Consider the following 23,692-nt stretch of genomic DNA (forward strand, 5'->3'; position numbering starts at 1 on the left):
AGATGTCATGGAATGTAGAGGCCTAAGCTTTGTCTCAAGGCAATTCCACTAGCTCCCTCTCAGTAGGAGAATTTTGTGCAAAGTTCGCTGCCTTAGCTTTCAGTAGCTTTGCAGCTCTTTGCACACCCAGCACTCCATCAAGTTCTTCCCTTGTGTTCCAGTCACACTGCTAGGATCATCACATTATGGGCCTCTTTTCCAGTCCATCTCAAGTCCTAAGATTCTAGAAACCTCTCATTCCTCCTTAAATCCCCACTTATCCTCTTTTTACACAGGTAAACCCTGCCTCTACCTGTTAAGTTAATGATAAAACCTGTCTTGCCACCTCTAGATCTCTGAAAAGCATTGGCATATGTCCACCTAAAGAGGACTGGGTTTACAATGTGCACATCACAATTACATTCATGAATCAAATAAAATCATTCCATGCCCTGTTTTGCAACTGTCTTCTGCACTATCTATTTGAATTAATCACCGTTACAGAGGCAGCACTAAACCAATCATATACTTATTGCACACATCAGGATTTTTGGGATTCTGTAGGTCCCCCACCACACCAAATATTCCAAATATCTTATTACAGACCTGCATCTCCCCTTCTCCACCTCTCAAGAGAAAGAATGTACACGCATTCCTTCCATTACTAACATTTCCAAGGACATGTTGTTTGGGATCAAGGCGAGATCTCGCAGTGAACAGTTATGAATGCCCACGCACCATACTATGTGACTCTCAGGACATCATGACATGATGTCATGTTGCCATTAGATAACAGGTGCTTTCACATACAGCCTATTTTCAGGGGAAACATAGAAACAATAACTTCAAATATTAGTCATACTTGAACCGTAAATGGAGTCTCGAGGCACATTAATATTGACAGCACAGGAAGAAGTCAGAGCACAGACGTGTCATCTAGGCGTTCTAAGGATTATTTTAGTTTTTGGACTGTTATGCTTACAAACACAAAGCATATCCTTAAAATGCTTCCACGTATTGAATTGTCCAGATGATCTGAATTTGTCTAGGGTCATTAAGGAAGGTGTGGAAGCATTGAGCAAATTCTTCTCACAATTTGTCAATACATTATTCAGAGAGGCCATAAACCCATCTGCATTTAAACAGGTCCAGATTACACCAATTATAAAGAAACCATGTATAGTACTAGAAATATGGGCCAACAATCAGCCATTTGCCCATCCGCCTGGAACCCTGCCACACCACCACTGACCCCTGATTGAGCCGGCGCCGGTTGGAAACACCCAGAGGGTCTTACCTGCTCGTGCTCCCCTCCAGGCTTTTCCACTTTCTGATAAAGATCGGATCGGGTGACTGTCTACAGTTTGATGTGAGTGTTCTTCTAATTTTGCCCGCATTAGCTGCAACTTAATTTGCTTATACTTAAATTTGCCCATCTTGCCGACTTGCGACATGTCCCTTTCGCTGCTGCTGCCGCCTTCCTTTTTCCCTCTGCCTGCTCGCCTCCCATCCCATGCCCAACCCTTGCTTGGAGCCGTCACTGGTTGGAAACAAGCAAATGGTATTACCGATCGTGCGCGGCCCTTCGCCCATTTTTTACCTGCCACTCAAGACCTGTGCGTGTCTGCAGTTTGATCTGAGCTTTCTGCTCATTTTGCCCGCATTAGCTGAAACTTATTTTATTTATACTTAAAGTCGCCCATCTTGCTGACTTGCAGCGTATCCCTTTCGCTCCAGCTGCCCGCTTCCAATTTCTCACTGCCCACCCGCCTCGCACCTTGCCCCTGATCCGTGATTGGGACCGGAGGCGTTTGAAAACACTAAAAGGGTCTTACCCTCTCGTACTGAGGCCCTTGCGGCTTTTCCACCTGCAGCTCGAGACCTGGTGAGTGCCTATATAAGTGTCTACTAAAAACAAGTATTGTGTTTCAAATCTAGATATTTCCCCCATTGACCCTGCATTTCTAATATATGTGTTTTCTCCAACAAGTACTTTGCTCCACATCTAGGTGTTCCCCCTTCACTGATGTGTTTCAATTCTAGGTGCTTACTCCGAGTACTCTGTTTCAAATGTAGGTGTCTACTCCAACAGTATTGTGTTTCAAATCTAGCCCCCCCAATTGCTGCTGCATTTCAAATCTAGGTGATTTCTCCAATGAGTATTATGTTTCATATCCATGTGTTTCCCCTTTACTGCTGTGCTCCTGTTCCAGGTGTTCCTCCATTACTGCTGCATTTCAAATCTAGATGTTTTATCCAACGAGTATTGTGTTTCAAATTTAGGTGTTCCCCCTTTACTGCTGTGCTATTGTTCTAGGTGGTCCCCGATACTGATTTGTTTCAAATCTAGGTGTCTACTCCAACAAGTAGTATTTCAAAACTAGGTGTTCACCATTGCTGCTGCATTTCAAATCAAGTATGTTCTCCAACTAATACTGTTCTCCAAATCTAGGTGTTCCCCCTTTATTTCTGTGTTTCAATTCTAGGTGTTTACTCCAACGATTACTGTGTTTCAAATCTAGGTTTTTTCTCCAATGAGTACCGTGTTTAAAATCTAGGTGTTCTTCCCCCATTGCTGCTGCATTTCGAATCTAGTTGTTTTTCCCAATCTAGTACTGTGTTTCAAATCTAGGTGTTCCCCCTTTACTGCTGTGTTTCAATTCTAAGTTCTTACTCCAACGAGTACTGTGTTTCAAATGTAGGTGTTTTCTCCAATAAGTACTGTGTTTCAAATGTATGTGATCTTCCCCCATTGCTTCTGCATTTCAAAGCTCAATGTTTTCCCAGTCTAGTACTGTGTTTCAAATCTAGGTGCCCCCCCTTTACTGCTCTGCTCCTTTTCTAGGTGTTCCTCCATTACTGCTGTGTTCCTGTTCTCCCCCATCACTGCTGTGTTTTAAATCTAGGTGTTCTCCACCATTGCTGCTGCATTTCAAATCAAGTATTTTCTCCAACAAATACTGTGCTCCAGATCTAGGTGTTCACCCTGTACTGCTGTGTTTCAATTATAGGTGTTTACTCCAACGAGTACCTTGTTTCAAATCTAGGTGTTCTTCCCCCATTGCTGCTGAATTTCAAATCTTGGTGAATTTCCCAATCCAGTACTGTTTTTCAAATCTAGGTGTTCTTCCCCCATTGCTGCTGCATTTCAAATCTAGGTGGTTTCCCGAATCTAGAACTGTGTTTCAAAACTAGGTGGTCCCCCTTTGCTGCTGTGCTTCTGTTCTAGATGTTTTCTCCAACAAGAACTGTGTTTTACATCTAGGTGATCTTTCCCCATTGCTGCTGCATTTTAAATCTGAGTGTTTTTCCCAATCTAGTATTGTGTTTCAAATCTAGGTGTTCTTCCACCATTGCTGCTGCATTTCAAATCTTGGTGAATTTCCCAATCCATTACTGTGTTTCAAATCTAGGTGGTCTTCCCCCATTGTGGCTACATCTCAAATCTAGGTGTTTCCCCAATTAAGTATTGTGTTTCAAATCTCGGTTTTACCTCTTTACTGCTGTGCTCCTGTTCTAGGTGCTCTCATCAATGATTACTGTGTTTCAAATCTAGAATTTCCCCCATTACGGCTGCATTTCGAATCTATGTAGTGTCTCCAACTAGTACTGTGTCTCAAATCTTGGTGTTCCCCCATTACAGCTGTGTTTCAAATCTAGATGTTTTCTCCAACGAGTATTGTGTTTCAAATCTAGGTCTTCCCCCTTTAGTGCTGTGCTCCTGTTCTCCCCCACTACTGCTGTGTTTCAATTCTAGGTGTCTCCTCCAACAAGTATTGTGTTTCAAATCTAGGTGTTCTCCACCATCACTGCTGCATTTCAAATAAAGTATTTTCTCCAACTAACACTGTGCTCCAGATCTAGGTGTTCCCCCTTTACTGCTGTGTTTACTCACATCTTGGTGTTCTTCCCCCATTGCTGCTGCATTTCAAATCTAGGTGTTTTCCTGAATCTAGTACTGTGTTTCAAATCTAGGTGTTCCCCATTTACTGCTTTGCATCTGTTCTAGATGTTTTCTCCAAATCTAGGTGATATTTTCCCATTGCTGCTGCATTTCAAATCTGTGTTTTTCAGAATCTAGTACTGTGTTTCAAATCTAGGTGTTCCTGCACAATTGCTGCTGCATTTCAAATCTTGGTGAATTTCCCAATCTAGAACTTTGTTTCAAATCTAGGTGTTCTTCCCCCATTGCAGCAGCATTTCGAATCTAGGGGCCTCATTACGACCCTGGCGGCCCCGTAACGGATGGTGCCAGTAGGGACCGGCACCGTTCATTACGGGATGCCTGATTACGAGGTCCCCTACGGGACCCGGAACAGACGTTTGGTAAAACCAGACATCCTTTCTGGGTCCCGCGAGTTGACCAAGGAGCTAATAACGGGCACGTTATTAACGGGCCCATTATTAGCTCCACCCCCATTCCCATTGAGCCCCTGGGGGCTCAAATGGGAATGGTTTTGTGCATGAGGAATTACCGGGTCCTCCAAGGTCGGAATGACCCGGTAATTCCTCATTCACAGAACCTGGTATTGGAGCCTGGTATGGAGGCAGCCATGCCCTTACTAAGGGCATGGCTGCCTCCATGCTCGTAATGAGGCCCTAGGTGTTTCCCCAATCTAGTATTGTGTTTCAAATCTAGGCATTACCCCTTTACTGCTGTGCTCCTGTTCTAGGTGTTCTCATCAATGAGTACCGTGTTTCAAATCTAGGTGTTCCCCCATTACTGCTGCATTTCAAATCTATGCAGTTTCTCCAACTAGTACTGTGTCTCTAATCTTGGTGTTCCCCTATTACTGCTGTGTTTCATTTCTAGCTGTCCTCCTACTACTACTTTGCAAATCCAAGAGTCTCTCCCCTAGCCACAGAGTCCAAACCTCCCAGTCCACAGACAACCCAGTACCCTCCTCAATTAATAGGCATTGCATGGAATCACGCCCCATAGCCACCCTCAAAGTCTTCCTCACTAAAGATTGCCCCAGCCAGAGGGGCTGAATGGTGTTTAACCATATCCATCAAGATCCCTGATCCCTACTACCCAAGTTAGCCAGTACCGTGCAAGTCACCTCTTGCAAGTCTCAGAACAGGACAGGGCTGCACCCCACAACAACTACCATAAGGCCACACACCCGGAACACCAAAACCACACTGAGCTATGAAGGAAAACCGGTGAAACGACTGAACCATGAGGACATGCACCCTTGGCTTCACAGCCCCAGCCTCATCAACTACAACAAACAACTAACCATAAACTAAACTACAAACAGTGAAGAATCAACCCTGAAGATGAGAAAACAAAGCAATCCAAAGAGTACTCCTGCTCCAAGAATGTCGATCCACAACTCATAAACACCATGCCTCTCCACAAGAAAGAAAAAGAAGCTATAAATGGAAACAGAAAGTAGATGGAAACCTCAGCTGCCCATGAAGGTGCCAATCAGCAAGATCTCACAACTCCGAAAACCTGTTGAGGACAATGCCAAATGGACTGAGGGCAGAGACAAAGAACAGAAGAATGGACTACATCTCTCACTGCCTCTACACGTGTGAATGCTTTGCAATTGAATACAGACTATCAGCAACAAACCCACAGGCAAGAAGCCAAACCCAGCACAACATAAAATTAACCACCTCAACCCAAAGAACATAATGTACATTACACCAACAAGAATCAGGGACACACTTGAATCCATTACCTTCAACACACCCTACATCACCAAAGACTGGAGCAATCAATGGGCACCAATACAACTCACTATCCGAAATGAACGAAACCAAACAACCCTTCCATCAATCTAATCAGATTACTCAACGATCATATAAACAACTCAGGAACAACTCCTCCCAACAAGCACAACCAAGAGACAACCACCAGCAATAGAAACCCAACCAACACCACACCAAACCTGACTGACAAAAGAACAAACAACAACCCACTAGGAAAATTACACAAACGACACTGCAGCCTGCTCAATGTTAGATCCATGGAAAACACTGAACAGAAACCTATGACCTCCTAAGCAACTGAGGCACAAACATGCTCTTCCTAACAGAAACCTGGTTATCTGACAACTACAAATCCACCGCGAATGAAGCCATACCGGACAACTTCAAATTAATACACGCCAACAGAGAAAACCAAAAAGGAGGCGGAATTGCAATGGCACACAAAGAGCACATTCGAGCCGCTCCACTCCCCTCAACTGACGTCAAAGACGGTGAATACCTTCTCATCAAGCTCAAACTCTACAACCAAGCCAGCATAGTGTCCCTCCTGATCCACAGACTATCATCCTACAGCTCGAGCTTCACAACGAAACTAGCACACCCCATTGCCATTTTATCAACCTACCATGACAACCTAGTCATACTGGGAGACTTCAACATCTGGTTTGAAAAAGAAAACGAGACCTCAGCAAATTCAATCTGTGCACTTCTGGAAACACTGCACTTCAAGCAAATAGCAAGTGGAACTACACACAATGCCGGACAAGCTTTGGATGCAATCTTCTGTAGAGGACGACTATGGGCATCCGCGCCACCTTCACCAATCATATGGAGAGACCACTACCTCATACCATTCTACATCAAACTCCAAACCTGCTTACTGGCAGGAAATGAAGTACTCCACGCCGCCTAGAAAGAAAACTAGAAGAGCCTAGAAGACCTGGAGTGCTTAACAAGCTTACTAGACTCGATCCTACCTAACACCACAGAAATAACCAAAACAGGCCCAGACATAGCAGAAAACACATTCAACTTTTGGACTGCCGATGTCCTAGACCACCGGCACCAGCAAATCCTTTCAAAGCCACACCAAAAAAATTTGCTGCAAAATGGTTCACAGAAGAGCTGAAAGAACTAAAAAAAAAATGAAAAATGTAAAAATGTGAAGAGAACAGTCCAAATGACAGGACAAAATAAAATACCAAACACAGCTCAGAATATAGAAAATAAAAGTACTCAAAGCAAAAAATAATAATACGCTACAAGAATTGAATCAGCAACCAATCCACAGAAAGAACTCTTCAGAATCACCAAAGAGCTAAAAAAACCTTCATCCTGGAAGAAATTCATCATCCTGATACAAGCTCTATCTGACAGCATCACCAACCACCTAAGAATAAAAATAGTAACAATCTAACAGACCATCATTACAACCCGTGCTAACACAACCACAACCGCTGAACCACAGACAATAGGCAAAACACTGAGTGCAGCAAGATTCACCTGCCTAGAACCAATCACCGAAGAAATCTTCCCCGCACTAATCAAGGACACCAACCTTGCAGGTTCTACATGGGATCCTTGCTCCTGGATACCTTCAAAGAAATCCTCAACCACAAAACCCCAGTGACACACTTCCAGAACCTAATGAACCTGTCACTTAAAACAGGAATCGTACCAACTGCCTTCAAATCCTCATACAACAAACCACTGGTAGAAAATGAATCAGAAAGTGCAGAAGACCCACGCAACTATAGATTGATATCCAACTTGTCCTACCCAGGAAAGATCCTGCAGAATTACGTATACAAGATCCTATTTAAATATGTTGTAACAATTGGAATACCCAACCACTCACAAGTTGGCTTCAGACCTATGAGAGCAACAGAATCAGCACTCCTATCTATATGGGACGACCTGAAAATAAATGCAGATAATGGCACCCAGTCTGCCCTGCTACTATTGCACATATCTGCAGCATTCAACTCAATTAGCCACTCAATACTAATAAAAAGACTGATGGAATGTGGCATACAGGAATCCGCTCTAAGGTGGCTTACCTCATTCCGCAAAAGTCGAACTGAAAGGACCTACTTAACTAATTTAATCTCAAACACCAAAAACATCTCCTGCAGAGTTCCACAGAGATCCAGTCTCTCTCCACTGTTCTTCAATGCTGATGAAAATCATTCAAACCCACAGACTAACTGCCTACAACTGCACACATGACACACAACTGATTGTGAGGATGATCTCAATCCAAGAAACAAGCCACTGCTTCAACAACTGTCCCACAGACATCTACAACTGGATGACAATGAAGAACCTCAAACTCAACCTGGAAAAACTGGAAAATAATGTTCTCATCCGCAGAAAATAATGCAACCAATGCATAACTGGACTGGCCAGCTGGCATGGGAACAAAACGGGAGGCTTCCAACGTGTTAACTAACCTACGAATACTCATGGATAACAGACTATCCATGGAACCGCAAGTCAAAGCAATCACTAAACAGTGCTTCTACATCCTAAGACTACACAGGGTACTGCTCCCATGCCTCTCCTTTCCACACAGAACCCTTACAATACTATCCCATATACTAACAAGATTTGACTACACAAACAACCCCTTCCTAGGAATGCCAGAAAGTCCCATAAAAAAATCAATGGGTCCAAAAGACTACAGCCAGGATTCTACTGAGATTAAACAGATAATGGTCCACATCACTCAAGCTTTGAGAAGCCTTCATTGAATACCAGTGAAAAAATGCATAACATTCCAAGCCCTCTGCACTTCTCCCACAAATCCTTACACAGACAATAGGCAGAATACCTCCAGCTCAAGATCAGCCAAGAAGGGACCTTAGACCAAGCCACGACCTACAAATAGAGACACAACAGTACGAAAAGTGATAATTCTGAGGAACAGCATTGCCCCGCCTAATTAATAACTTATGGAACACCATGCCCAAAGAAATCAGAACCACAGAAGACCACCACACTTTCAGGGAATGACTTAAAACCTGGATATTCAACAGACAATGACAAGCGCAAATGGACAACATCAGCAAACCATCATGGACCAGATCTAATGCTTGCAACTAACCAACTCTCAGACTCTGAAAATAACATAAAAGGGAACTCCCTCGCAGAAAGTCCATAATCCATCAACACTATACAAATGCACAGCAACACAATACAATCAAACACCTAACAGTCATCCTCGACTCTGGACCCCTTATGGAAACAACAAACCAGTGCGCATGACTGCAAACTCCACCCTAACATCACACGACACACACACCCAACACAAACACTAGCACACATCTGAGGCCCTACCCATATGGATACAACATGCGGTGCCTCTCGAACCAACTCCCACACGCGAGACAATGCTCATAGCCAACAGTTCTTCCTGGTTCTGAACCTATCCTATCATCCTATCCCCACTAACACACCCAGCCCTGTTCTCTTTGAGAGACACGTGAGTGCCTGGAGACTTCCCTTGGGTGGTAGTGGTGTGCGGTATAAATCCACATTACACAACCTTATAAAATGATGCTCCCCTTAAATTTATTAGACTATTGCAGGAAAAAACAACTTCATTGCAGTTAGAAGCAAATTACCTTCCATTTACTGGTAGTCTAGGTTTTCGCCCAAATAGACTAACAGAGTGTACCATTGTAGATTTTAAGGAAACAGCTCAAGATTATGGATCAATGTCAGGTTCGGATGCTCAACATTATTGTTCATCTGGAAACCTTTGGCACACTGGAGCACTCCTTTTTACTTCAATTTATTCGAGGTGTGGCAGGATTTTTAGAGTCTCTAGTAAAGTCGATTGCCTCCTTTCTTCAAAACATAATTTCTAGGGTTACATTAAGTAGATGTAAATCTGTACTGGAAGTGTCTAGTGTGGAGTACCTTAGGGTCCGTGTATACCCCTACTCCTATTCAACTTATATGTAAAATTCCTCCATGACTCGGTTGAAGAAGTTAGGAGTGATCTTTTAGACTTCATGGGGATGATGTTCAGATCATCCTTTGCTTAGAGGGAGATTATGCAGCCAACATCTCACACATCCTGTATATTTTTTAACAAGCAGAAGTTTGGATAAGAAATATTTAGTTTAAGTTAAATCCGAAAAAATGTGTTGGTTACAATAACAGATTTTCTTTCTAAGTGCAATTAAAGGCAAACCACTATGAATGGTGTTGAACTCTATCAATGGAAGGACATAGTAATTCCATTATATGAACTGCTAATTACTATCTCATGTTGCTGTGTCCCTTTAGAGATTTGTTATGTGAAACCTATTGTGCAGCACATTCCAGAGCAATTATATGGTTTAAACTCAATTATTTTAACTCTCCTTATACATCTATACATGTTATTTCCATATGTCTTGGTTATTTCTCCTTCATTGTTGTCGTTGGGCAATAGGATATCTGTTAGGTCATGGTGCAATGATCACACTACTAAAACATTCAGCTATCATAACATTCCATAGGAGATTCAATAACACAATTGTCACATTCACTGAAAGTCAATAAAGTCTGTTTTTCTTTGAAAGATAATCTAGCAATAGTGTTAATATATTTGTGGAATCCAGGTATCTATCATGGATGGAATGACTTACTGCAATAATGCAAAGATATGAATATGCTTCAAAAGGTTTAATGCCAATATATTGCTGCCCTACTGATACTCCACAGCAAGCTAGCTCACTAACCACCGCCAGCCTATTGCTTCCACCCGACATAAGCAGTTATTTGAGTCAGCCCATATTCACTGATAGCATAGGCATTCCATTGTGTACCTATCTAGAGCCTGCCACTCTACTATCGTTAGACCATGACAAGCCCAAGGCCCATATACCTTACTTTCGCCATACTACTACTCCTAACCTTTAGTCTCATAAAAAATTCTAAGGGACGTACAATAGAGAACTCCAGTAGAGCCCTATATAACACTCAAATTATGGCCCCTAACACCTGCATGGTTACATGCACGCCCCCTGGACACTATACCTCAGCTCCTTGCACCACAGCTATGAGAAACCTCAAACTGCGTGCTAGACTTCCTAAACTGTATGAACCTCTAACTAGATCCCTTCCACATACGAACAAGAAAACTAACCTTCACGATGGCGGTAGTCCTAACTCCACCAATAGATTACCCCACCCATCTGTACATATACCACCAAAGCCCCAGAGGATCACTATATCAAAGGAGCTTTACTAAATGTGAGAGCCCTCATAGCACATGCCATTGACATTTACAACCTAATCACAGAAAATGACCTGGATTTCCTAGCCATCACTGAGTCCTGGCTGCATAATGCCGCTGGACCAGCGCTCACGCTTGCCATCCCAGAAGGATATACTATCTGCAGACGAGATAGGGAGGATTCCCGGGGCAGAGGAATTGCCATTATAGCTAAAGAAAACCTCCCTATCAGACTTATCCCGTATCAAACTATTCACTCTTGTGAAATCTTCTCTGCTAAAGTACCACTAAAAAACTACCATTCACTCACTATGCACGTAATCTATAGACCTCCTGGTCCCTTAGGCTTATTTGAGGAGGACCTGAATGATATTCACGCTAACAACCTCAAGCCTACCTCCCAACTTCTGTTGCTAGGCGACTTCAATTTAGGTCTCAACGACCCAGCAGATAAACATGCCCAGGATATTGCTAACTCCCTGGAAACCATGGGACTATCTCAAAAACTAAACACGCCCACCCACATCAAGGGTAGAACCTTGGACTGGGTAGCCGACTATAACTGCACAGCGACTGTTACCTCCATCGTCTCCCAACCATGGACTGACCACTCGCTTGTATCCATCACACTATCAACCACTAGACCTCAACCACTGGGCTCACAAACAATGTCACCTTGTCTGACCAGAAATAAAAAAACTATCACTGTAGACAATGTGCTACCCAATATTCTTCCAACCTTAAACGCCTTGCCAAACAACCTTGACCCAAGTACCATAGTACAGGAATACAATAATACCATGTTGACCACCCTAGGCAAAATTGCCCCACTTAAACAGAGACCAAGCAAAAATAAAGCACACCTCAACAAGTGGTTGACGCCTAAACTAAAGGATTTACCTACTCTGAAAAGAAAGTGTGAAAACACCTGGAGACTTTGCCCATCTAGCAAGAACAAAAACAAACGATCCTCTATCGCAACACAGTACAAAAATGAAATATATCTGGCAAAAAGAAATTCTTACAATGAACGTATAGCCAATTCTAACTCAAGTATGAAAGAACTATTTTCTATACTAAAAGAATTGGAGTCACCCATCCCTACACCTGATGTATGCATTAAAAATAAAACCTGGTGTTCTCAGATTCAACAAGCCCTAACTGACAAAATAAGCACCTTACAAAACAAAATAAAAACCAAAAAAGAAGATCTGAAACTAGCACAGCCAACTAACTTCATGCCACCCAATGCATAACACTGACACAAAATAACAGCTTCCGTTTCACTAAACTATCTGTTCTAGAGGTAGAAAAAATCATTCTATCACTTAAACCTTCGAACTGCAAGGGTAATGTCTACCCAGCAAACATTATAGAAGATGCAGCCAGAGACCTCTCCCCATTCATATCTAAACTTATCAATAGCTCATTGTCCACTGGAATTGTCCCAGCTAACCTCAAACAATCCTGGGTACTCCCTCTTCTGAAAAAGCAAACACTAGATCCTCTCATCGATACCAATTACCGTCCTATCATGACAGTACCATTTCTCCTAATAATCCTGGACAAAGCTGCCTACTTGCAGATACAAAAATACCTCAAGCTCCATAATCTCCTAGGGGTTAGACAATCAGGCTTCTGACCGTTACACAGGACAGAATCGGCCCTGATAGACTTAAAAACCCAAATTGATGAGCTGAGAGACAGTGGGAAGACTGCCCTTATCCTACTGCTAGACCTCTCAGCGGCATTTGTCTTGGTGGACCACAAAGTCCTCTGCAGGCATCTGGACTCGACAGCCCACTTCTCCGCCGAAGCATTTAGGTGGATAGAATCTTTCCTGAGTGACAGAACAATAAGAGTGTTCTCCCGGTCAGCAGAGGCTGACCCATGCCCGATCACCTGTGGGATGCCTCAGGGCTCTTGCGTGTTGCCTACCCTCTACAACATATTCACCAAGCCTCTGTTCGACGATTTGGACCTTCTGAGTATGACCTACACTAACTATGCAGATGATACACAGATTCTCCTCCCCCTTTCTGGGGATCATGACAAGGACGTGGCGCTGGTGAATAGAATCTATCTCATCATTCAGGCGTGGATGGCTACTCATGGCCTCTGCCTGAATGATGATAAGACAGAGTTGATAATTCTGGGTACCCCTGCTAATATCATCAAACTAGGTCCTGCTTACACCTCATTAATCATTGATGGCAACAATATTAAAGCCTCCAAGGAAGTAAAAACCCTGGGATTCTATCTGGATGCAACCATGTCCTTCAATAGACAAGTGAAATCCCTGGCCTCAACCACAGCATACACATGCAAATTGATCAGAGCGGGCAAGCCTTTCTTCTCTAACGACAACTGCATTATTCTGGCCAGAGCTCTAATCTTATCAAGACTAGATTAGTGTAATGCCCTCTACTGCGGCACTAACAAGATTAACATCCATAAACTCCAAATCTTACAAAATAATGCTCTCAGAGCTGCTTTAAGCATCAACAAAAGAGTACATATGACCTCCATCAGACGCCAACACAAATGGCTCTCCACACAAGACAAGATACAGCTAAAAATGGCTTCCTTAACTCACAAAGTATTACACAATGCTGCCCCTATCTACCTAATTGACAAAGTGTCAAGACGATCTTCCACTAGGCCCACCAGAACCATCAATGCCAACTGTCTCGTGGTACCTAGATTTAAATCCACAAAGATTGGTGATAATAGCTTCCCTGGTGAAGGCTGCTAAACGCTGGAACTCCCTTCCTTATGAGTTAAGAGCTGACCAACCCTACCATCTTTTCAGAAAGAGCTATATTGCCTTTCTTAACCAAATGGCAGTACTGACAAAAACGTGACTACTGCTTAACCATCTGTAACTGATCATTCTACATGTCTGCCTTGTAAATATGTTATTTTATCTTTTCTCAAACTAACTATGATTGTAAATTACTGTACCTATTTTGCAAATGTACCTACCTTTATGTCCCCTGTATGTACTATTATGTCAATGTGATTCTCATTATGTAACTTGTAAGCTTTGCATATACTTCTTGCTGCGCCCTGCTACCTCTGGGTCTGGTGCGCATTAGAAATTCAATAAACAAACAAACAAACATTGCTGAACTCTACTTACAAACGGCCAAATGACTACTGGCTTAAGGGTGCTGAACTGCAAGAAGATGAAACACACTCTGGGGCTCATGTTCATATGATCTGTAATGTGAATGTTACCGCTCATATTGAATCATTTGTATGGTGGACGGGATGGGTGAAACTCAACTTGTATTTCTGATGCCTTCCTTCCTCTCCACCATATAAATGCCCCATCATCCATGCTGACATGGATTTTCATGCCAGCACAGATGCTGGAGATCGCTATGGGGTCTGCCCGCTTTATGCATCCATAGGGATCAAATTTACATGCTCCCTGCCATGCATGTTCAATTGTAATTAAACCCTCCCCGACATGTTCACATGTCAGGTAGGGTTTCATTTCAATTGGGAACACTGCTTACCATTCGCGTATGGTAGTAGTGCTCCCATTTGAAATTAAACCCCACCCAACATGTTCGCATGGCAAGCTGGGCATACAAACAAAAGTAAACACTGCCTGGCATGCCAGCATGGCAGTAATACCATTTTTTTCAATGCAGAGACACTTATATGCTGCCTTTCCCCTTCACATTTGCACCCTGCAGTGCAAATGATGAAAATCTGGGGGCAAGGACCCATTTAAGTTACAGTCTAAACTTAACAGGACCCCGCTGCCAAATTTTGCATATATTGAAAATGGGCCCTTCTAGGTTCTTTATGAAGCTTGATATTCTGCATCTTATAGACATACATATTACACCAGAACATCTCTTCGCTGCCATTTGACAGAACCCTTGGCACCATCATTTGTTAATACAGTGATTCACCCAGCCTGACGTTATTATGAGTATTCCAAATTTGGATCCCTAAAACCAGAAGATAGTTCTTTCACATTGAGTTCTGCATTATTTTTGCTTGTCTAATGTTCAGTAGAGGGCACTAGGTCTACCTTTACTATGTCACTCTTAAGTAATGCCCACCTCCTCTAAATTCGCACAGTCAGTTTTAACTTCTATGACCTTTTTGACTGGTAGGTGCAATAAGTCCTTGCCTACATGCCTTTAGCATTTTACTCACACATGATCTACAGAACATACCGTAACATCTTTGAGACCAAGGCGCTCATCAAAATACTTGAAGAACGGGGCGTGGTTTGGTGCCAACAGAGATGGGCGCCTAGCTCCGGGCTCCGTTCTGTTGGATAAATATTGCCTAAATTCCCCTCTCTCACTGTATACTTCGCTTCTCTCTGGTGGCTCATTCCTGCTGCTGAGGGTCCTAGGAGTCCATGCCTCCTTATTGCAGCTTCGATTTTGGCAGCATTTCCTTGTTTAGATCCTTGGGTGGGCCGGCCTGCAGCCTACATCATGCCGTGAGCAGGGCTGCCGGCGTCTGCTGTCAGCTGCCTGGCCTTGTCACACGGGAGACTCGCCTCACGCTGAAGACAGGTTTGCCTCATAACACATGTCTTTCTTCATGAATGGACTTCTAACATCGATTTTGCCCTAATTTTAAGCACATATTAAGGTATTGCTGGTACTGTCTTGTCATAATCTTCCATTTTGGAGGGTTGGCCTACTTTATGACTGTTTTTCAAAGGAAAACCACCTCTTCTCTTTTGTCCCCTCAAAAAGCTTCTGCTTCCTACCCCTCTGTGATTTTCTTCTGTCTACACTCCCAAGCAAATTCATAATTGTTCTTCAGCTCAATAATTATTTCACTGGTCTTCCACTTAATGCTTAATCATTTATTGCCTACTCCAAGGGAATTTAAAGCATTGAAGCTTTATATTTGCACCCATATATATATATTTGAGTACAATGGCTTCTAAAAAGGGATAGACAGAAGAGACATCCCTGTCATCACCTACCACCATTAAGAGAAAGAAAAGTGAATCTCCTATACCTAAAGATGACACACCGGATCCTGTCATGCAGACCATTTTATTGGAAATAAGGCCTCTCAAGCATTTTATGGAGGACACCAATGCTAAGCTGCAGCAGCTTGACAATAAACAGTGCATTTTTTAATCCAGGATGAATGAGGTGGAAAAGCGAGTTAGTGATGCAGAAGACGTCACTAATAGGGTTATTAACCTGGAAACCACAATTAATTTTCTACTGCAGCAGGCTGAGAATCTTGAAAATATAAATTGGAGGAACAATCTATGCTTCGATGGCCTTACGGAAGGAATAGAAAAGGATAATCCTACTGCTTTCTTGTATGCTTTTCTACCTCAAAGGCTTGACCTGCCAGCATCCGTGCAGCTTAATATTCAAAGAGCACATTGAGTTGGTCCAACTAAACTGACTCAAAATTCTACCAGCACACCCAGAACTCTCATACTATTCCTCCTGGATTATACCCACATCACTCACATTATGGAAGAGGTTAAACAAATGAAACTACTGGCTTGGGAAAGAAAGAAAATGTTCATTTCGCAAGATGTCTCCAATGCAACAGCAGCAAGAAGAAAATAACTCCTCTCCTGTAGACCAGCCCTCGGGCAGTTAAACACTAAATATGGGATTATCCATCGAGCCATTCCTAAGGTCATCTTCAATGGGCATACCTCTACTTTCCGAAATCCAACAGATTTAAGATACTATGGGCCTCATTACAACCCTGGTGGTCCCAAAATGAATGGTGCTGGTATGGCTGTCTGATTACGAGGTCCCTTAGCGAACCCGAAACAGACGTCTGGTAAAACCAGACGTCCTTTCCGGGTCCCACGAGGGGACCAAGGAGCTAATAATGGGCACGATATTAACGGGCCCGTTATTAGCTCCAACTCCATTATTGGAGGTAATGGCACCATGGCAACCTCCATACTCGTAATGAGGCCCTATATCTGGTCTCATAAAAGGAATGATATGAACACATCAAATCCCCCCACTTGAATGATTTTGTAACTTTGTTTGAGCTAAATTTTGAATTCTTATTTACCTCCACCGGAGTGAGGAATAGGTGAGCCTCACCTCTCCTGGCTCTCCTTCCCCCATTGCATCATATCTTTAACATGGATGGGTGTGGCTGGTTCCTGTTAGCCACAGTTGTATCTATAGTTTTTGGTTATTTTTCAGTATTACCAAATTCCATGTTCTCACTGTTTGTATGTTTTTCTCCTTTCATGTCTCCATCCGTTAGGCAGGTTATTGTAACGCTCACCTGATTCTCGCAGAGGCGCCGGTCTTGACTGGGCGACTACTGTATCTTCAAAGGTGATGTGTAGCACCCGGTTGGCTCTTTGGGCTGGACCTCTGTGCACTGTATGCCTGACGTGTAGAGTAAGATGTCTGCAGATAGAAAATATGGGGTTAATGAACTGGGGTTATTGGGGTGTCCCTATCTCTTTCCTCTTCTCCTCTCCTGTAGACCCCCAAAGGTTAACGCTCTCACCTTAGGTAAGTGAATGCCGAGCTCTCCATCTGCCTCGGGGCAGGGTGCTGTAACCAGTTACTTCACTGGATAGGTAGCGCAGGCCTCTTGACTTCAGAGGACTGCTGTCCGTCGTTTACTGCACGAACGGTAAGTTTTGAGTCATTCAAATGTCGTTAAAGTCTTTAGTAATGATGTCTCTTGTTTTGCAGGGTTCCGGCGATGGCGGATGACGGGCTGAAGTGAGTTGAAGATGGAGCCCGTGTGATTAATAGAAGCGCCTGGAAGCACGTAAGTAAGCGCTTGTTGCCTGCTTCACTATGCGCTCTAACTGTCTTTTTATTTTGCAGGTACGAGTTCGGAGCGGCTGCAGGGTGCCGGAATACCCACTGGATTAGATGTGGAAAGGAGTAATGGCACGTGAGTATTAAAGTTCCCCAATGTCTTTAAACGCACCTTGTTTTGTCTTTCAGATGCGGGATGCAGCGCCGAAGGCCTCCGGAGCGTGCGAAGAGTTGGTAAACTTTTGTCTTTCAGATGCCGGAATGCAGTGTGAAGACCTCCGGAGCGCACGAAGAGTAGGTAAGCCTTTGCCTTTCAGATGCCGGAATGCTAACCTGTTCTTTCTTGTCTTTATAGGTGTTGCTGAAGACTGGATTCAGGATGGTAAGCCTTTGCCTTTCAGATGCCGGAATGCTAACCTGTTCTTTCTTGTCTTTATAGGTGTTGCTGAAGACTGGATTCAGGATGGTAAGCCTTTGCCTTTCAGATGCCGGAATGCTAACCTGTTCTTTCTTGTCTTTATAGGTGTTGCTGAAGACTGGATTCAGGATGGTAAGCCTTTTTCCTTAGGCCCAGGACCGGATGCAGAAGACACGATGAGCGTTCTGCTGCAGAGGTTGCAGAATAACGCAAAGCAAGATTCATCCACCTGGTGTGGTTTAAATAGCCTCCTGTAGTGCTTAGGTGTCTCCTTCCACAGCCACGCCTAAGTAAGAAAAGAGTTCCTGGTAAGAAAAGAGTTCCTGTCTTCCAGAAGAGTTCCAGTGTTCTGAATCTAGGGAGTGGCTCCAGCCCCACCCAACAGGAAAAGTAGTTCCAAACAGAAGAGGATCAGAGGCTCAACTGGCAGGCAAGTAAGCAGCATAGTCTGCTGAAGGTAAGTCCACCCAAGCATTATGAGCCCGGCGCTTCCAGCGCTGGGACTGGGCATATTTATGAGCCTGGTGCCACTGGCGCCAGGACTGGGTCCAAAAGGTCCCAATTGGGACTGGTTGGCACTCGGAACCTGGGTTATGGATCTGCTTCCAAGGGAGTTGGGAAAACCCTGACCTTTTGGAAGCAGAGATCATGACAGTACCCCCCCTCAAGGCCCCTCCCAAACCGGGCTTCTCCGGGGGTTTTGGCTTGTCAGGAAATGTTCGGTGAAATCTTTTGATTAGGCGAGGAGCGTGGACATATTCAGCAGGTTCCCAGGATCTCTCTTGGGGGCCGTAGCCTTTCCAGTCAATTAGGTAGAATAGTTTAGATTTGGAGATCTTGGAGTCCAGAATGCTTTTGACTTCAAACTCAAGTTCTCCATCCACTAGGATAGGTTGTGGAGATTTGGTTAGTCGGGTTTGAGGTTGCACGGGTTTTAATAGAGAGACGTGGAAGACCGGATGTATCTTCATGTGCGGGGGCAAGTCCAACTTGACCGCTACTGGGTTTACTATGGTAGTGATGGAATAGGGACCAAGGTATCTTGGGTTGAATGTGCGTGGCCCTTTTAGAGATAGATATTTGGTGGATAACCAGACTTGATCCCCTACTTGATAGTGAGGGGCTTCCTTCTGATGTTGATCTGCTCCTTTCTTGTATTGTTCTTTAGCCCTTTGAAGGTGAGAAACAGCTTCCTTAAAGGCTTGGGTGATTGTAGAATGCAGGTAGTCTACTGCTGGTGTTTCAAGATCTTGGAGGGGATCCAACTCCGAGGTTCGAGGGTGACTGCCGTACAAAAGAAAAAACGGGGTTTTCCCAGTTCCCGAATGGACAGAGTTATTGTAGGCATACTCGGCTATCCAAAGGATATCTTTCCAAGTTTTTTCAGTTTGTTGCAGCATGCAGCGTAAATACTGTTCCAGAGTTTGATTGGTCCTCTCGGTTTGTCCGTCGGTCTGAGGGTGGTGACTGGTCGATAGTCTCACATCAATTTGAGCCGACCGACAGCAACTTCGCCAAAAATGAGAAATAAATTGACTACCTCGATCCGAAATTAGAACCGAAGGAAAACCGTGCAGTCGGACGATGTTTTCGAGAAATTCTCGGGCCAGAGTTGCTGCTGTTGGCAAGCCTTTGAGCGGAATGAAATGCGCCATCTTGGAGAATAAGTCCACGATTACTAGAATCGTATTGTATCCGGAGCATGGAGGTAGATCGGTGATGAAGTCCATAGAAAGCGTATGCCAAGGGCGAGGTGGGATGTCAATAGGGCGTAAGAGGCCTGCTGGTCTTTCCATTTGACTCTTGTTTTGGGCGCATACTCCACAGGACATTATAAAGTCTCTGATATCTTTTTTCCAAGACGGCCACCAGAAGTAGCGCTTGATCTTTTCTGAGGTCTTGGCTATACCGGGATGACCTTCCATTAAAGAGTCGTGATAACAAGAGATTACTTTTTTCTGTAAATCTGTGCTGGGTAGGTATAATCGTTCTTGGAAATACAATAAGTTGTCCTTTACTGCAAAGTCCTTTCCCTGCAGATGCCAATTCTGTATGTCTGCTGGAGTTACAAGTTGCCTGGCTTTATCCTTAACTTCCTCTATGGATTCTGTGGCGATTACACCCATAATTCTTTGTTCGGGAATGATTGGTACAGGTTTAGGGTTGACCAAGTGTTCTTCCACTCCCATCCGAGAAAGGGCATCGGCTTTACCGTTCTTTGTACCAGGTCGATAGGTAATTATGAAGTCAAACTCGGCAAAGAATAATGCCCAACGGAGTTGTCTAGAGGATTGGGCTTTTGCGGTCTTCAAATATTGCAGGTTTCGGTGATCCGTAATCACAGTAACGTGTGTCGGGCCCCCAGCAGATAATGCCGCCAAGCCTTAAAGGCAGACTTGATAGCCAGAAGTTCCTTGTCAGTAATCGTGTAATTGATTTCAGGAGGCGAGAATTTGCGGGACCAAAATGCCACGGGATGCAACTGATTGGTTACCGGGTCCTTTTGTGATAGAACTGCCCCCATGGCAAGACTTGAAGCATCAGTTTCCACGATGTAGGGGAGTTCGGGGCGAGGGTGTTTTAAGATTGGTGCAGAGATAAATTTAGTCTTCAAATCCTGGAAAGCTTGTTCCGCCTCGGTAGACCATTCAAAACGTTTGTTTTTCTTTAACAAGGCAGTGATGGGCTGGACTATTCGAGAGAATTCGGGGATAAACCTGCGGTAAAAGTTAGCGAAGCCTAACATGCTTTGCACACCTTTTACGGAGGATGGTGATGGCCATTTGAGAACTGCATCGACCTTCTTTGAATCCATACGCACTCCGCCAGGTGATAATATGAATCCCAAGAATTCAACTTCAGTCACGTTGAAAACACATTTTTCCAACTTAGCGAAAAGTTTGTGTTGACGCAATCTTTCAAGGACCATTTTCACGTGTTTCCGATGTTCATATTCCGATGAAGAATAAACGAGGATGTCGTCAATGTAAACAACAACACATACATCTATGAGCTCTCTGAGGACATCGTTCATAAAATATTGAAAGGCGGCCGGGGCATTGCAAAGTCCGAAGGGCATGACCTGATATTCAAATAGCCCATACTTGGTGCGGAAGGCCGTCTTCCATTCATCGCCCTCTTTTACTCGTACCAAGTGGTAAGCTCCTCTAAGATCCAGCTTTGTATATATGCATGCTTTTCTGACTTGGTCCAGGAGTTCAGGGATCAAAGGTAACGGATATCTATTCTTAACGGTGATCTGGTTCAGGGAGCGATAATCGATACAAGTTCTAAGGTCTCCTTCCTTTTTTGGAACGAAGAACAAAGCTGAAGAAGCAGGGGACTTGGAAGGACGAATAAACCCATTTGCCAGGTATTGATCCAGGTATTGTCGAAGGTGAAGGTTCTCAGGCTCGGTGAGGGCATAAATTCTACTACAAGGAGGAGTAGATCCAGGTATCAGGTCTATCTGGCAGTCATAAGACCTATGAGGAGGTAGAGAGTTAGCCTGATCCTTCCGGAAAACATCTTGGTATTCTAGGTATTCGGGAGGTAACTGGGGAGTCTCTGAAGAAATTGCGGCCAGTGCAACACCAGGTGGAGGGTGACAAGTAGAGACACATTCTGGAAACTGGACCGTTCTTGCTCGCCAATCGATCAGAGGATTGTGTTTCTCTAACCAAGGTATTCCTAGAATAATCTGAAACTGAGGGGCCTTGATCACATCGAACACGATCTTCTCATGGTGTCCATCTTGACTTACTAGCGTCACCTCTTGAGTGGTATGCGTTACTGGCCCGGAGGCTATCTCCGTACCATCCACCGTAGTAATGACGTCCTTTACAGCCTTGGGACAAAGAGTTAGATTCATCCTCAAAACCATTTCATGATCCACATAATTGCCGATGGCACCGCTGTCGACGTAAGCTTCAATTGCATGTAATCGATCCGGATTATCAGGGCTAATGAGGACCATAGGTATCACGAAATGCGAGGTCACGGAACTGGTTTTCACGCTCGGCAAGAGGACCTCTATTCTTGTCCGGCGAGGTCGTTTCCCTGCTCAGAGTTTGTATCTTTGGTAACTGCAGCTCCTACTGCCTTCTTGGCAGGTTTCACCGGACAGTCTCGAAGAAAGTGCCCTGAGTTTCCGCAATATAGGCATAATTGCAACTGTTTCCTCCTTTCCCGCTCCCTTTGTGTTAGAGGACCTTTCAGACCCCCTATTTGCATGGGTTCCCCGGAGTCTACTCCTTTGGAAGGAGTTGCCGGTTTGGAAAATACTCGAGCATCAAACTTGGAACGATCGGCCTTCCTGTTCTGCAGCCTGTGATCTATTTGAACGACCAAGTCTATATAATCCGAACAGTCTTGTGGGGGATTCACTACTTGGGCTAAAACGTCTTTGAGCTCTCCACGTAGACCTCTATAAAAGAGCGTAATCCTTTTGTCCTCAGGCCATTGAGTTTCCACTATTAGTCTATTGAAAGATGCAATATAAGCCAAAAGGTCTTGATTACCCTGTCGCAACGAAAGAAGCTCATTGTCCAAGGCCTGCCCCTGTGAATGTCTTGCGAACAGTTTTTCCATACTAAGCTGAAAGGCTTGAAAATCATGGAGAACCGGATCATCTTGATTAACTAGAGGGATCGACCAGTCTGCCGCATTGCCACTAAGGTACGAAAGTACAAAAGCTACTTTTGCTTGATCAGTTGGAAAGGCTGCTGGCCGGCATAAGAAGTGCAACCGGCACTGATTGATAAATACTGCAAACCTCTTTGGGTCACCAGAAAATCGTTCGGGCGGAGCCAGAGGTACATTCCCAGGTAGGTTGATCTGCACTGGATTCATAGAGGATGTTGAAGGAAGATTTGCCCCTGATGCGGGTAACGGGGTCTGTCCGGCTTGTGACTGTAGCACTTGTCTAGCAAGATTGTCTGTTCTCTCCTTGGAAATAATTAGTTCCCTTCTTAGAGCATTCGTTTCCTGACGAGCTGCATGCACTTCTGCCCTTAGTTCCCCAAGTAACCGGGCTAGGGGGTCAGTATCCGAGGTTTCCATAGCGCCTGGGCGAGAGTTTTGCGGTAGGCTTTGCGTTCTGTAACGCTCACCTGATTCTCGCAGAGGCGCCGGTCTTGACTGGGCGACTACTGTATCTTCAAAGGTGATGTGTAGCACCCGGTTGGCTCTTTGGGCTGGACCTCTGTGCACTGTATGCCTGACGTGTAGAGTAAGATGTCTGCAGATAGAAAATATGGGGTTAATGAACTGGGGTTATTGGGGTGTCCCTATCTCTTTCCTCTTCTCCTCTCCTGTAGACCCCCAAAGGTTAACGCTCTCACCTTAGGTAAGTGAATGCCGAGCTCTCCATCTGCCTCGGGGCAGGGTGCTGTAACCAGTTTCTTCACTGGATAGGTAGCGCAGGCCTCTTGACTTCAGAGGACTGCTGTCCGTCGTTTACTGCACGAACAGTAAGTTTCGAGTCATTCAAATGTCTTTAAAGTCTTTAGTAATGATGTCTCTTGTTTTGCAGGGTTCCGGCGATGGCGGATGACGGGCTGAAGTGAGTTGAAGATG

Source organism: Ambystoma mexicanum, chromosome 10 (assembly GCF_040938575.1).
Source record: "Ambystoma mexicanum isolate Mex_15411 chromosome 10, UKY_AmexF1_1, whole genome shotgun sequence".
NCBI lineage: Eukaryota > Metazoa > Chordata > Amphibia > Caudata > Ambystomatidae > Ambystoma > Ambystoma mexicanum.